This window comes from Chlorocebus sabaeus, chromosome 14, assembly GCF_047675955.1.
Source record: "Chlorocebus sabaeus isolate Y175 chromosome 14, mChlSab1.0.hap1, whole genome shotgun sequence".
Lineage (NCBI taxonomy): Eukaryota > Metazoa > Chordata > Mammalia > Primates > Cercopithecidae > Chlorocebus > Chlorocebus sabaeus.
Window position 1 is genome coordinate 45,881,548 of NC_132917.1, and position 16,594 is coordinate 45,898,141.

The window sequence follows — 16,594 nt, forward strand, 5'->3', positions numbered from 1 at the left end:
AGTCTCAAACTCCTGACCTCGAGTGATCTGTCCACCTTGGCCTCCCGAAGGGCTGGGATTACAGGTGCGAGCCACCATGCCTGGCCTATTTCTCTTTTTTTTAAACTGATAACCAGAGAGACAGTCTCTGCCCCTTTGGCGCTTGAATTTAGGTGGGGATGACAGACCATAAAAGAAGCAATAACAATAAGAGTTATGATAGAAAAAAAAGATGGTGTTGCCAGGGAAACATATCACAGGGATACCACAGCTGGTTTGGAGAAAGTCAGGGAAGGCTTTCTGGAGGAAGTGACCTCTCCCAGAGAGATCCAATGGGCTAAGTAGGAGTTGGCCAGAGAAAGAGGACATGGAAGAGTGGCCCAAGGAGTGGGAATAGCATGTGCAAAGGCTCTGGTGGAGGGAGAGGGAACACCAGACGGGTCTGTGGCTCCACAGAATTTGTATATGCCTGGAACCCAAAGCACAAATAGAGGCCAGGGACCCTAGCCTGAGAGGCTATCGAATGACTGTCAAAGCCCTATAAGTGCATAGTGACATGACCTCAGGTTGTATCTGGAACAACATGTGGGAACTGAAAGATGATCCTAGTATTTAACAGAATGTCAGAGGTGGGAGAAAACTTGGGAGGTCAGTCCTCCAATTCTCTCTTTTATAGATGACTAAACTGAAACTCGGAGATGGTGTGGCTTGTCCGAGGACACTGGATCTCATAGCAACACAGACAGAACCATGAGATGGGACTCTGGTGTTTTGATGGTGTATGCTGATAAGCTGGCTTTCAAAAAAGAAAAAACAAAAACCCAAAACCCTGATTTGTAGCATTAACTGATTTCTATGATATAAATATTCCCCCTGGGGCCGATTTCAAGCTATCCATGTTGAACAACTAGCTCACAAAATTCTGAAATTTTAACAATCTGCTCTTGTGAGCTGGTGAGAGTTAGCTACTGCTCCCAGCAGGAAAACTGATTATGCATGTCTCTTCCCCGTTCTGTGTTCAGTCACATTACATTGGTAGCTTGAAATCAGCCATGATGGTAGTACTTATACCATGGAAATCAGCAAGGTTTTTCCCCATTGGAAAACCATTGTTAAGCGAATACCAGGACTCCACTGGAGTATGAAGTCTTCAGGACTAGTAGTCAGAGACTCTCTCATGAAGATAACAGAAAGCATTCCAGTGCGTTAACAGGACTCCACTGGAGTATGAAGTCTTCAGGACTAGTAGTCAGAGACTCTCTCATGAAGATAACAGAAAGCATTCCAGTGCGTTAACAGGCCTACACTGGGTTACTTTACATCTCTGGTCTTGATTTCTTCACCTGCAGAATGAGGATAATATCATAGTTCAATAAAGTTCAGCTGTCTCTAAGATACACCATTATTTTTATTTAAATAAACTTTTTGTTTTAGAACAGCTTTAGATTTACAGAGTAGTTGCAAAGATAGTACAGAGAGTTGCCACACACCCTACACCAGCTTCCCCTATTAATGAACTAATACTGATACATTATTATTAACTAAGCCTGTATTTTATTCCGATTTCCTAAGTTTTTACCTAATGTCTTCTTGTCGTTGTTCCAGGATCTCATCCAGAATATCATATTACATTTAGTCATCATGTCTCCTTTGGCTCTTCTTGGCTGTGACGTTTTCTCAGCTTTCCTTGTTTTATGACCTTCACAGTCTGAGGAGTACTGGTCAGGTATTTTGAAGAATATCTCCCAATTGGGATTTATCCGATGTTTTCCTCATGATTATACTCTGATTATGGATTACACAGGAAGACCTCAGAGGTGAAGTCTCATTTTCATTACATAATATCAAAGGTCCATACTATCAACATGACTTATCATTGATATTGACCTTGATAGTCAATATCAAATGTTTGCCAGGTTTCTCCACTGTAAAGTTTCTCTCCTTTTTCATACTGTATTCATTGGAAAGAAGTCATTATATAAAGCCCACACTTGAGGAGTGAAAAATTATATTTCACCTCTGTGAGGGCAGAGTAGCAACGTAATTTATTTAGAATTCTTCCGCCTGGGTGCATTGTCTCCTCCACCATTATATATGTATTTGCTCATTTATTTATATCAATATGAACTCATAGATGTTTATTTTATATTTTGGGTTATAATTCAATACTACTTTATTTTGTTGCTCAAATTATTACAGATCTGCTTATTGGGAGCTCCTTTAGGTGGCTCCTGTGTCTCTTTGACATACCCCCATCATTGTGGAGTGGTTTGGTTTTGAGCACTTTCTTACTTTCTGGTATTACAAAATGTGTATTTCTTGCCCCAGTCCTAGAATCAGCCAATTTTTCCTAGGATTCCTGGCTTCTTTTATTGGAGAATGGAAATAGAAACCAAAATCTAGGTGTGAGGTGTGCTAGTGGCTACTGGGATGTCATTTCTTGTAGGCCCTCTCAAAGGACAGAGCAAGGACTTGTATGTGTTCTAATTCATGAATACACACATACACGTAACTTATGTATAATACACATATTAAGTATTTCTATAGTTGACGCTTGAAAAACATGGGAGTGAGTGAGCAAATTGAAAAAACAGTTGAAAATCTGTGTATAACTTTTGACTCCCCCTGGGCTTAACTACTGACGCCCTACTGTTGCCCAGAAGCCTTACTGATAACATAAACAGTTAATTGGCACATATTTTGTATGTTACATGCATTATATACTGTATTCTTAAAATGTAAGCTAAATAAAAGAAAATATTTATAGAAAATCATAAGAGAAAATATATTTACAATTCATTAAGTGGAAGTGGATCATCATAAAGGTCTTCATTCTTATCTCCACATTTGAGAAGGCTGAGGAGGAGGAAGAAGATGAGGGGTTGGCAGAGATGGAAAAGGTGGAGGAGGTGGAAGGGGAGGCAGGAGAGATGCGCATACTTGGTATAACTTCACAGGAATATATCATAATTTCTGTCAGACTCTTTTGCCTTTTCATTTCTCTAAAAATATTTCTATACTATACCAATTCTTCTTCCACCATTTGCTTTAGTTTCAGTGCCCATAAGATAAAAAGGTCCATGTTCTGAAAGAAGTCAAAAGTAACCTTGAATAATCAGAATCCTCTGCCAGATTGCCTAATGTCAGTTTTTATTCTGGCACTGCTGCTCTACTTCTTCTTCCTCATCATCTGGCATTGCTTTGGAAGCCTTCGTCTCCATCAAGTCACCTTCTGATAATTCTTCTGATGTGGTGTCTATTAGCTCTTGAATTACCCCAAGATCCCTATCTTGAAACCCCTCACCTTGTACCTTTTTTTTTTTTTTTTTTTTTTTTTTGCCATATCCCAAATCTCTTTCGTGATTTTCTTGATTGGTCTGTCATGAATCCTGTGAAGTCATGCACAACATCTCGACAGTTTTCTCCTGCAGGAATTTATTGTTTCAGGCTTAATGGCTTTCATGACTTTTTCTAGAACAAGGATGGCATCTTCAGTGGTGTAACCCTTCCAGAGTTTCATGATGCTCTCTCTGTTGGGGTTCTTTTCTGTAGCATTGACAATCCTTTCCACAGAGTACTATATATAATGAGCCTTAAAGGTTTTTAGGATCCCCTTAATAAGAGGCTGAATTAGAGACATTGTGTTTGGGGGCAAGTAGACCACTTTGACATCTTTGATGTTCAACTTATGGGGTTCTGGATGGCCAGGGATATTGTTCAATATCAAAAGAACTTTAAAAGGTAGTCCTTTACTAGCAAGGTACTTCCTGACTTCAGGGACAATGAAACCCATTGTCCAACGAAACCAATCCAGAAAAGGTGTTCTTGTTGTCCAGGTCCTTTTGTACAACCAAAAGACTGGGGGCTGGAGTTTATCTTTTCCCTTCAAAGCTCTAGGGTTAGCAGCTTTATAGATAAGAGCAGGGTTGATTATAAACCTGACTGCATTTGCACAAAACAGTGGAGTTAGAATATCCCTTCCTGCCTTAAATTCTGGTGCTTGGTTATCTTCCTTACTAATAAATCTTCCTTTTTTTTTTTTTTTCCCCAGAATAGGGCACTTTTGCCTGCATCAAAAACCTATTTGGGCAGATGTCCTTTCTTCTCAATGATTTTCTTAATGGTGTCTGAGAATTTGTCTGCTGCTTCTTGGTAGACAGAAGCTGCTTCTCCTGTTATCTTGACATTTTTTAAGACAAATTTCTTTCTGAAATTATCAAACCATCCTTTGCTGGCATTATATTTTTCAGCTTTAGATCCTTTACCTTCCTTTTGCTTTATCATATAACTTCCCTTCTTGAATCATATTAGAGTAAAAAGGTATTTCACAAAAAGTGCAAGGTTTTCATGCCTGCTGGCATAGCTGCAACAACTTTACAAATTATCTTTATCTTTCCTTTTTTTTTTTTTTTTCACAATAGTGCTTACATTTGATTCATTTATCTTGAGATGTCAGGCAACCACAGATGTATACCGCAATTTATGGCACATATCAAGAAATTCAACTTTTTCTTCTAATACCATGACTTTTGAGAACACTTCCAGCATCACTAGTGAATGGCACTGAGTATTGTACTAAACAATGAAAAATACTCAAGAACCGCCAGAGATCACTTTTTACTGTGATACACAATTTGCTGGAGAGAGGAACTGCTCATATGGAGGTGATTAGCATCACATGGCCTTTTAAGGAGATACTCACAACACTTGAGCTTACCACAATAGCAACAGGAAGTGGCTACAAAATTATTATAGTAATACAGTATGTAGTACAGTTAATTTATGCAGTTATGACTTAATATTGCATCTTTATTTTTCATGACTGCAAATGGCACCAGGTATGGTTGGTGTTTGCGTAAGTTTTGATAAATTTTAGCTTTTTATGATAGATTTATGTATACTTTTTAGTAGTAAATGATAAAATAGACTACTGTCTACATATATTGTATTATTCATGACATGCCTAACTTGTGCTTAATTTTTTCAATATTTCTAGGGTATGTGGTTTGTCTGCAAGTTTTTTCAAGTTGTCTAAATCTCCAAACATTTTTCCAATATATTTATTGAAAAAAATCTATGTATTAGTGGACCTAGGTAGTTGAAACTCATGCTGTTCAAGGGCCAATTGTATATGTAACCATCTTTGTCTATGTGAAGCTATATGAGCTCACACTGATGTCTAATTCTAATCTGTTAACATATGGATCATTCTAGCCTCTTGCTTATCTGTGAACTCCCACTCTGACATTAAGAAACCTAGCTCCCACCACCTGCCACCCATTTACTTAAGTGTTCATTCCCGGTATATATGCATAGAATTGTTAACCCACAGTACTGTGGGAAAAACTTTATCAACTAGGGTACTGTAGTAGTTTGCTTGGGCTGCCATAACAAAATACCACAAACTGGGTGAGTTAAACAATAGAAATGTATTTTCTTATAGTTCTGGAGGCTGGATGTTCAAGATCAAGGTACCAACAAATTCTGAGGGCCATAACAGAAGGATCTGTCCCAAGTTTCTCTCTTTGGCTTGCGGATGGCTGCTTTCTTGCTACTTGTTTGCATGGTCACTCCTCTGTGCACATGCACACCTAGTGTCTTTCTGTGTGTCTGAATGTCCACTTCTTATCAGGACACCAGTCAGATTAGAGTAGAGCCCATCCTACTGACCTTATTTGAATTAAATTACCTCTTTAAAGGCCCTGTCTCCAAATACAGTCATTTTCTGGGGTATAGAGGGTTAGGGCTTCAACATACAAATTTTTGAAGAATACAATTCAGTCTCATACCAAGTGTAGCGCTTAGGCTTAGGTCAGCACCTTTCTTATCCACCCTTCAATGAAGTTGTTTCATACATTTGTGATACAGATTAGTTATTTTGTCACATGTTGCACTCCATCTGGGATCTCTCAGTTTCCTAAATAATTTTTCAAATTTGTGTGTATTAAGTTTCACTCTTTGTGCTGTAAAGTTTTATGGGTTTTAACAAATGCATAGCATCATATAACACCATTACATTGTCATACAGAATGGTTATATTGACTTAAAAACCGCCTGTGCTTTACCTATTCAACTCTCCCCTCTTGTCTTAAGCCCCTGGTCACCACTTGTCTTTTTTACCAACACCATAATTTTGCCTTTTCAGAATGCCATTTAATTGGAATCAAACACTATGTAACCTTTTCGGACTGGCTTCTTTCACCTGGCAATATGCATTTAAGATTCATCTATGTCTTTTTGCTGCTTGACAGCTCATTTCTTCTTATTTTGTAAATAATATTCCACTTTATGGCCGTACCACAGTTTGTTTATCCATTCACTATTGAAGGACATCTTACTTCCAGTTTTGGTGATTATGAGTAAAGCTACTATAAACACTCACATGCAGATTCTGGTGTAAACATGTTTTCCAATCAGTTGGGTAAGTACCTAGGAGAGCAATTGCTGGATCATATGGAAGACTATGCTTAGCTTTCTAAGAAACTGCTAAACTGTCTTGCAAAGTGGCTGAATCATTTTGCGTTTCTATCAACAGCAAATGAGAATTCCTGTTGTTGCACATCCTCTCTAGTAATTAGTATTGTTAGTTCTTGGATTGTAGTCATTCTAATAGGTGGGTAGTGGTATCTAATTGTTGTTTTAATTTGCAATTTACTAATGATAAATGATGTTACACATCTTTTCCTATCTTATTTGACATCTGTATATCTGCATATCTGTAAAGGTATCTTTACAGATCTTTTGCCCATTTTTTAATTGAGTTGTTTTCTTGTTGTTGAAGGGTTTGTTTTTGTTTTCTTCTAAGACAGGGTCTCACTCTCATGAGACTGCAGTACAGTGGTGTGATCCTAGGTCACTTAATCTTGAACTCCTGGGCTCAAGCTGTCCTCCTGCCTCAGTCACCCAGGTAGCTGGGGCTACAGGTGTATGCCATTGCGCCTGGCTAATTTTTTAGGTTTTTTTGAGATGGGGTGTCGCTCTGTGGCCCAGGCTGATCTCTAACTTTTGGCCTCAAACAACCGAAAGCTCTTGGATTATAGGTGTGAGCCTCCATGCCTGGCCTTATTGTTGAGTTTCAAGAGTTCTCTGTATATTCTGAATACAAATCCTTTATCAATTAAGTGTTTTTCAGATATTTTCTCCCGGTCTGTGGCTTGACTTTTTATTATCTTAATAGTGTCTTTTAATGATATCATATCTTTTGCAGCAACACAGATAGAATTGGAGGCCATTGTCTTAAGTGAAACAACTCAGACACAGAACAACAAATATTGCATGTCTTCACTTGTAAGTGGGAGATAAATAAAATATGCGTGCACATGTGAGTAGAGTGTGGCATGATGGACAATGGTGACTCAGAGGGGTCAAAGGGAATGGGTGATAGAAGGATACTTGATGGGTACAATGTGCATTGCTCCAGTGATGGATGCACTGAAGAACCTGACATCACCACAGTGCAGTATATCAATGTAGCCAAATTGCATTTCTACTCCGTGCATATATACAAATAAAAAAGTATCTTTTGAGGAGCATAAGTTCTGAATTTTAATAAAGTCCAACTTATCAATTGTTTTATTTCATATATTGTGTTTTTGGGTGTGTTGTATCTAAAACCTCATCACCAAACCCAAAGTCACCTAGATTTTCTCCTGTGTTTTATTCTAGAAGTTTTGTAGCTTAGTGTTTGATATTTAGATATATGATCTATTTTGAGTTAATTTTTGTGGAAGGTGTAAAGTCTATGTCTAGGTTCTTTTTTTTTCAATATTGACGTCCAGTTGTTCAAGCACCATTTGTTGTCAAGACTATTCTTTTTTCACTGCATTGCCTTTGCTCCATTGTCAAAATTCAGTTGGCTGTATTTGAGTCTATTTTGAGGCTCTCTATTCTGTTTCATTGATTTTTGTGTCTGTTATTTCCCCGATACCATACTGTCTTGATTACTATAGCTTTATAGTAAGTCTCAAAATTGGGTAATATGAGTCCCCCAACTTTCTTCTTCTTCAGTAATGTTTTGGCTCTCCTATGTCTTTTGCTTTTCCATACACATTTTAGAATAAGTTGCTGATATCTGCAAATTAGCTTCCTGGGATGTAGATGGGTATTGTATTGAATCTATAGATTAAGTTGGGGACAATTAACATCTTAACAATATTGAAGCTTCTAATCCATGAACATGAAATAACTCTTCATTTATTTAGATTTTCCTTGATTTCTTGTGTCAGCGGTCTGTAGTTTTCTACATATAGATCCTGTACATATTTTGTAAGATTTATACTTAAGCATGTAATTTTTTTGTGTGCTACTGAAAACGGTATTTTTTTAAATTTCAAGTCTCAATTGTTCGTTGCAAATATATAGGACATCAGATGACTTTTGCATGTTAACCTTGTATCCTGTAACCATTCTATTATGCTTATGAATTACAGGAGTTTTTGTCAATGATTTTGGATTTTCTACATAGACAATTATGTCATATGTGAATAAAGACAGTTTTGTTAATTCCTTCCTAATCTGCACACCTTTTATTTCCTTTTCTTGTTTTATCACATTAACTAGAACTCCAATACAATGTTGAATAGGAATGCAGGGAGAGGACCTTCTTGTTTTGTTATAGACCTTAGTGGGAAAGCATCCAGCTACTCACCATTAAGTATGATATTAACAGTAATTTTTTTTGTAGATGCTCCATACTAAGTTCAGAAAATTCCCCTCTATTCCTAATCTGCTGAGAATTTTTATAATGAATGGTTATTGGATTTTGTCAGATGCTTCATCTGCATTAATTGATAAGATCAAATGATTTTTCTTCTCTAGGCTATTGATATGGTGGATTACATTGATTTTCAAATGTTGAACCAGCCTTGCATACCTTGAATAAATCCCACTTGGTTGGGTATATAATTCTTTTTATACATTGTTAGGTTTGCTAATTTTTTGACAAATTTTTGCATCTATGATCATGAGAGATATTATATTGGTCAGTAGTTATATTTTCTTGTAATATCTTTGTCTGGTTTTAGTGTTTGGGTAATGCTGACCTCATCAAATGAGTTAGGAAGTATTCCTTTTGCTTCTATATTCTGGAACAGATTGTGGAGAATTGGTGTCATTTCTCCCTTAAGTGTTCTGTAGAATTCACCAGTGAAACTCTCTGGGTCTTATACTTTCTTTTTCAGGGGATATTATTAATTACTGATTTGATTTCTTTAATAAGTAGAGGCCTATTCAGATTATCTCTTTCTCCTTGTGTGAATCTTGGTAGTTTGTATCTTTCACAGAATTGGCCCATTTCATTTAGTTATCAAATTTGTGGGCATAAAGTTCTTTACAATATTCATTTATTACTGTTTTCACATTCCTGTGATCAACAGTGATGACACTGCTTACATTTCTTATATTGGTTATTAGTGTCTTCTCTGTTTTTCTGGGTTAGCCTGGCTATAGTCTTGTCAATATTATTCATCTTTTTTAAAAAGCAGGTTTTGGTTTTATTAATTGTTCTCTATTGTTTTCCTGTTTTACATTTCATTAACTTATGCTCTAATTTCTATTATTTGTTTGTTTCTGCCTTAGGTTGAAATTGCTCTTCTTTTCTAGTTTCTTGGGACAGAAGCTTAGTTTATTGATTTTTAAGTTTTTCGTGTTTTTTAATGTACACATTAAATGCTATAAAATTCTTATGAAACACTGCTTTCACCGTATTCCACTAATTTTGATAGGTTGTATTTTCACTTTCACTTAGTTTAAAATATTTTAAAATATTTCTTAAGAGTTCTTCTTTGACCCCTGTGCTCTTTAAAAGTATATTGTTTTATCTCCCAATAATTAGATATTTTCCAGCTATTTTTCTCTTATTGATTTCTGGTTTAATTCCATTATGATCTGAAAATTTTTTTGTCAATTTTAATTCTTTTCAATTTAAGGCAGTTTTTCTGGTCTAGATGTGATCTATCTTGATGACTGTTCCATGCAAGCTTAAGAAGAATGTGAATTCTTATGTTATTGGATAGCTATTTTATAAATGTCAATTAGATTAAGTTGATTGCTAATGCTGTTCAGGTCAACTGTATCCTTATTGATTTTCTGCCTGCTTGATCCATCACTGAAAGAGGGGATTTGTCTGTTTCTCCTTTCAGTTTAATCAGTTTTTTGGTAACAGCTTCATTGAGATATAATTCACATACTATGTAATTCATGCATTTAAAGTGTACAAATCAATGGTTTTTAGTATATTCAAACAGGTATGCAATCATCACCACAATCAACTGTAGAAAATTTTCGTCACACCAAAAAGGAACTCTGTTCCTTTTAACAATCATCCCCCAGTCCTTCCATCCCCTTACCCTGAGCCTTAAGCATCCACTTATCTACTTTCCTTTTAGATTTGCCTGTTCTAGACATTTTGCATAAATGGGATCACACAATACATCGTTATTTGTTACTGGCGTCTTTTATTTAACACTATGCTTTCAAGGTCCACTTTCTAGCGTGTATCAGAACTTCTTTTATCACTGAATAATATTTCATTGTTTGGATATACCACATTTTGTTTATTCACTCTCAGTTGGTGGACACTTAGGTTGTTTCTACCTGCTGCTGTAAATATTAGTGTGCAAGTTTTTGAGAAGACTGGTGTCTTCATTTCTCTTGGGTATATACCTAGGAGTGGACTTGCTGGGTCAAGTAGTGACTCCATGTTTAACTGAGGAACTCCTTGCATGTTTTCCAAAAATGGCGGTACCATTTTACATTCCCACCAGCAATGTATGAAGGCTCTAGTTTCTCCAAATCCTCACCAACACTTGTCATTATCTGTTTTTCTTATTATATATCCGCCTGGATCATCATATCCCACAGTGGTTTTGAGTTCTATCATTTCTTGCCTCTGTCAGTTTTGACACCCTGTTGTTAGGTGTATACCTGTTTAGGATTTTTAGACCATCTTGAGGAACCGACATCTTTATCATTATTTAATGCCCTCTTTTTGCCTGATAATTTTCTTTGTTTTGAAGTTGTCTTTGTCTGAAGCTAATATAGGCACTCCTGCTTTCTTTTCATTAACATTAGCATAGTAATTCTCTCTATCCCTTTACTTTGAACCTGTCTGAGCCTTTATATTTAAAGTGGTTTTCTTTTAGAAAACAGATCGTTGAGTATTGTGGAGTTTTGGTTTGTTTTGGTTTGCTTGCTTATTTTGCTAATTTGTTTTATCCACTCCATCTCTGTCTTTTAATTGATATATTTAGACCATTCACATTTAAAGTTATTGATTATTGATATAGTTGAGTTAATATCTACTCTCTTTATCCCTGTTTTTGTTTTTTTGGTTTTTGTTTGTTTCTTTTTGAGACACAGAGTCTCACCCTGTCACCCAGGCTGGAGTGGTGCAGTAGCATGATCTTGGCTCACTGCAGCCTTCACCACCCGGATTCAGGCAATTCTCATGCCTCAGCCGCCCCAAGTAGCTAGGATTACAGGCACGCGCCACCATGCCTGGCTAATTTTTGTATTTTTAGTAGAGACAGGGTTTCACCATGTTGGCCAGGCTAGTCTCGAACTCCTGACCTCAAGTGATCTGCCCACCTTGGCCTCCCAAAGTGCTGGGGTTACAGGTGTGAGCCCCCGTGCCTGGCCTCTTTATCACTGTTTTCTATTTGTTATATTCATTTTCTATTCCCTTTCCCTCATCTTTTTTTTTTTTTTTTTTACTAAAAAGAAAAATTACCAGTTGTAGGTTGCATCTTAATTTCAGATTTGTTAAAATATGAAAAAAGTGTGTTCTAGAATCTATAGCATATTGTCATAGTACCCTCCCCATAGAGAGATTGTGAGACTTAAATAGAACAATGCATTAATGTACTTAGCCCAGTATTTGGTTAGGCAGTGAGCACTAGATATTAACCATTGCTATAATTACTCTATTAGTGCTGCCCAGCTACTTTATGGACCTCACAGCTGATTTAGATACCCCAATTCTATCACTGCATCACGCTTGAGAATAATTACCCTAAATACATAGTTCTGGCTGCTGTTTTGTGGTCAGCTACTGCAAGTATGTTCTCTTTGCATGTTTATTCTGTGGTCTGTGGTTAAATGCAGAACTCTAAAGTCAGACATCCATGTGTTTGAATACCAGACTGTAGTTACAGATATCTGAACTTAAAGAGGTTTCTTAATCTCTCTCAATCTCATTTTAGTCACCTGAAAATATTTATACTAATACCTTCCTCACAGAATGTGGCCAGGACCTAGCAGGGGCCCAAATCATAGATATTATTATTGTCATCAGTTGTCCTCATATCTCTTCCTCTTAACAAGGTGCTCCCTGTGGCTCAGTCTCCCTTTTTGAGCTGACAACTCTGGGGAGAAGTACTTTGGACCTGACAAAGGCAGAGGCTGCGTATAAGAATTTAAGCATTAGCAGGGAGAATGTCTTGACCTATGGGGAAAGATCTCTGCAGGTAGAGTTTGCAGTTCCTGACTTGCAGTGGAAGGGGGATGTGCTGCCTGCTCACCTGCCTCGTGGAGAGGCTCCCACCTAGCCCTGGGTAGGGGTAGCTTTTGGGCAAAAAGAGATTCCTGAGGGATGAAGGCAACAGGGGTGACATGACATGTGACCCCTTCTCATACCCATCATATCATAAAGCAGTGAGTCATGAATGAGGACCAGCCACTTATTCGTCAGTCCTGGCTCTGGTGGGGACCTCAGATAGATGACTGGGCTTTGTCTCTACAGTTTTCTCTTCAGGACTATTTGAGATACTGTTAGTTATTCATCTTCCTTTATTTCATTATTTTCCTCTTATATTTTTGACATCTGACTCTGCAGTTTGGGTTTAATGGGAAGGAATCACTGCCTCTCTCTTCACTCCCCAGACACATTTTAATGTCTGAACATCTGCGAGGCTGGGCCTATGGACCCGAATGAGCAGGGAGAAGCATATCTGCAGAAGAACCCTGCGGTTCTTGGCTCTGCTTCGCAGCAGTGGTGGGTATGTCGACTGGCACAGAACTCGGGGTTCTGTATAGACCTCGGGGGTATAAACCTGTGTAGACCTCAGCCTGCCCTGAGAGGACATTTCTGTGTCTTTCTTAGTGTCCAGTGATCAGGGGGGCTTTGTGGATGATTTTTCTGAGTTAAGATTACAGTCTTCCCAGAGATTGGGCATTGCCTGACCAATAGGGCTGGAAATAATATTGTCCTCCCAGAGTCCAAGGCTTTTAAGAGAATCTAAAACCCTTTCCCTCAAGAAAGCCCATTCACTGTGCCTTATGATTTCGTGAGAATTCTAATATACTGATGTGAGTTTAAAATATATGTGTGTGTGGTGAATTAGAGTAATTGTCTGGATTACTTAAGCCAAAAAAAAGGCAAGATTTAGAGAAAAATATTCGAGACCTTTATAATATATGTTTAGGGATCTTTCTTATGATTATGTATTCTAGAAGGTCCCAGGAACTCTTGTGCCATTGACCTGGGCTGGTGAGGACGTACCGGGACAGTCCCATGAAGGTGTCCAGCCTCTCCCAAGTGGCCCTCCACATGAGTCACGCTGCTAGAGAATTGTTCCATCTGATGTTCCTGCTTGACCACAGTGTAGTGCAAGCGTCAGTTCTAGGCACTGTCACGTTCTCTTTGGATTAAGATGGCAGGGAAGTAGTATTTCACAAGTATCAAGTATCCAAAGCAGAACAGAGGTGCTAAGCTCAGCCCATCACCTTGGCCTCTTGCCATCTGCTCTTCTGCACTTCCATAGGGCAGACATTCCCAGACCTTGCCGCCCATCCTGCCAGGTCCCTGTGAAGCATGGGGAGTGATTTTGCTATTGGCAAGAGTCTAAAAACCTAACATTTTTTTGCACAAAGAGATGCACATCTCATAAAACCCAAATCCGCAGTGAAAAATTTTCATCTAGTCTATCTTGCTCAGAGATTTGAGCCACCAAACACATGGCTGAAAGAATAAGCTGAGAGGGGTGTAAGGAACCAAGAAGCCCCATTTCTTTTCAAATTCCTCAGCATTCTCCACTGGGGACCCCTTTATCATCTAATCTCATGCTATGTATATACAACGTGGTATCTGGCCATTGTTGCATACAGCAGGCCAGATTTTGAAAATACCTCTGTGTGCATCAGTGCTTGCATCAAAGCTCCCAAGTTCTTTTTGTATATTTGTCTGAATTATAAATCAGTGTTTTAGATTCAAGCAAGATTCAGAGGTATAATTAAGCCAGCCTGGAACCAGACACAGGCCGCTTTCCCCCTCTGTAATTAGCACCCCATCACAGAGGGTACCAGGTACCACGGGGAACTCGACTGCAAGAGAGTAATCCCACCCTTTGCCTTCTCTTTTATCTTTGTATATGACTCTTCATCTTTGATTTTCTTTTTGATATAAGACATAGACATTTCTTTACTTCTAGAAGCCTGTGTCAACCAAAGGCCTAAAGTTACAGAGGAAAGAGCTTGCTTTATAATGTTCCAGGGCAGGAGGATTGGGGTGAGGTTTCTCCAAAAGGTGAATGATCATTTGCCCAGTGGCTTATGGGATTTTGGAGTGTGGGTACAGATGTAATGCTTGCTTAGTCTCAAAATGTTTCATTTTTATTAGTTTTGTCTCCCCAGCCAAATTGCTAGCCCTTGGAGGTCAGAGACCATGACCTCTCCTTCTCTTGGATCCTCCAAGGTACGCAGCTTAGGGCTGTGTCCAAGGTAAGCCAACTTCAGAGAGGTGACCACACTCCTCTGTGATGGAGAATGTCACGTGAGAGTTGCTTCCTAGGACTTCTCAGGAAACAGTGTGCACAGGTGGACATGAGCTGCCTTGCACCTGCAATACACAGAATTCTAACGTAAACATCCCTGTGACCCAATAATGAGCAATTTGGTAACTGTGACCTGGTTGCTTTCATCTCAGTTTCAAATAATAAGATGGTTAAGAAAAATGTGAAAGGAGGTTGGAGAACTGCTGAGGTCACTGTTGATACTTTGAAACAATTAGGAAATCAGAAGACTGGGTTACTATGAGTATATGCTCCCCACCTTTACAGTCTGCCCTTCACTGAAAGCAAGTGGGTCCTTTGATTGATGGGGTTTGGTCTGTGCAGCCTTCATTTGCTTGTTAGCCAAGTTCATGGTCTATACATCTGTCCCCACCCTCCTCTGTGGCTGGCCAGAGACACTAATTCAGTCATCACACATGGTGTTGTTTCTGAAAAGGATGCCTATTGGGAGAAAAAAAGCCCCCTGAAGGTCTGGCTAGAGCAATAGGAGGAGTAAAAGCGTCCCTTACTGAAATGAGGGAAAGGAGAAAGAGTAGCCATGGAGAGTGCACTGCAGCGGTTAGGTCTAGGAGGGGAAAACAAAACCGGAGAGCAGGCATTTCACTTGGAGAATCTAAAGAATTGCAGGGTGGTTTCTCTTGCTGTTGTTTGAAGGGAAGCCAGCAGTCAAGAAAATTATTGGTCAAATTTCACAGAAGAAGGAACATGATACAGAGGATTTTAGTTTAAATAGCTCAGAATCAATCTGATGTTTCAAGGAAAATGAAGAGAACAATTGACTATCAAAAGTACTGGAGACTGCCACTGAGTTCTTCCCAAAAGCAAGTAAGGGCACCAGAGTGGGGGGAGTTTCTCTCCTTTGCCATAAGGAAATAGGCTGACTTTTTAAAACCAACATACCAGAGTTTACACATTCAAATGAGTATTGTCCTCTCCTTTAACTGTCCTCTTGGGAGACTTCATTCTCAGGGCAAAAATACTGCTTTACATTGAATACGTCTACATTCCTCTCTAGGTTTTTATTTGACTACATAGTCTCTTTTGGCTAATAATCCTGCTTTGGGGGTAGATCTGATTTCTGAAAATCATTTTGTATCCAAAATAATGTAAGCCCATAAAGGAAAAACCTGATTTTTCTGAGTTGGCTGTGAAATGATGGATTCTGAAATTAATTCTACATGGGGTCCGGAAATCATATGGGCAGAGATTTCAGTGCTCCCCATGGTACCTTCTGGGGAGCCGGAAGTTCAGCCAACGTGGGTGATTACTCACTTGTGAGTCAGATACTCCTGTGATGGGATCCTCCCTCCACATGTGGATCCTAAGTCAGTTCTTTCTACCTTCTGATCCTCAATTTTCTCACTTTAAAGCTGGGATAATAATAGTATCTACCTCATGGGATTACTGTGAATCTTAAATGAGATGATGCTTGGGAAAACTCATAGGAAGGGCTTAGTAATTGCTTATTATTATTATTATTATTATTACTATTGATCCCTTACATTGCCATAATGTGGAGCCAGGTACATGGTAGGTAATCACTGAATCGTTGTCAATTGGTTGCAGGGTTGTTGCTGAGGGTGTCAGGTTTTGACTTGAAAGTACACCTGTATTTGAAGAGTTGGGTCATCTGAGGTAACTCCAGGACTAGAAAAACATTTCTAATCCTCAATCCTGTAAAACACTTCAAAATGGCATTTGTTCACCTCTAAGATCTACCCTAGCTCTAATAGTCCCTGAAATCATGATGCTGAATTACATAAAACAATGGGATTAATGTGAACAATGAGAAAAAATGTTGATAAATAGCATGGATAATTGAAAAATGA

The 16,594-nt window shown here is 38.4% G+C and overlaps 1 protein-coding gene across 2 annotated transcripts in view; it reads left to right on the top strand.

The window, feature by feature from the left end:
* Positions 1 to 16,594, top strand: part of PRKCE (protein kinase C epsilon) — a 538,653-nt gene that overhangs the window by 452,592 nt on the left and 69,467 nt on the right. The window lies entirely within an intron of this gene.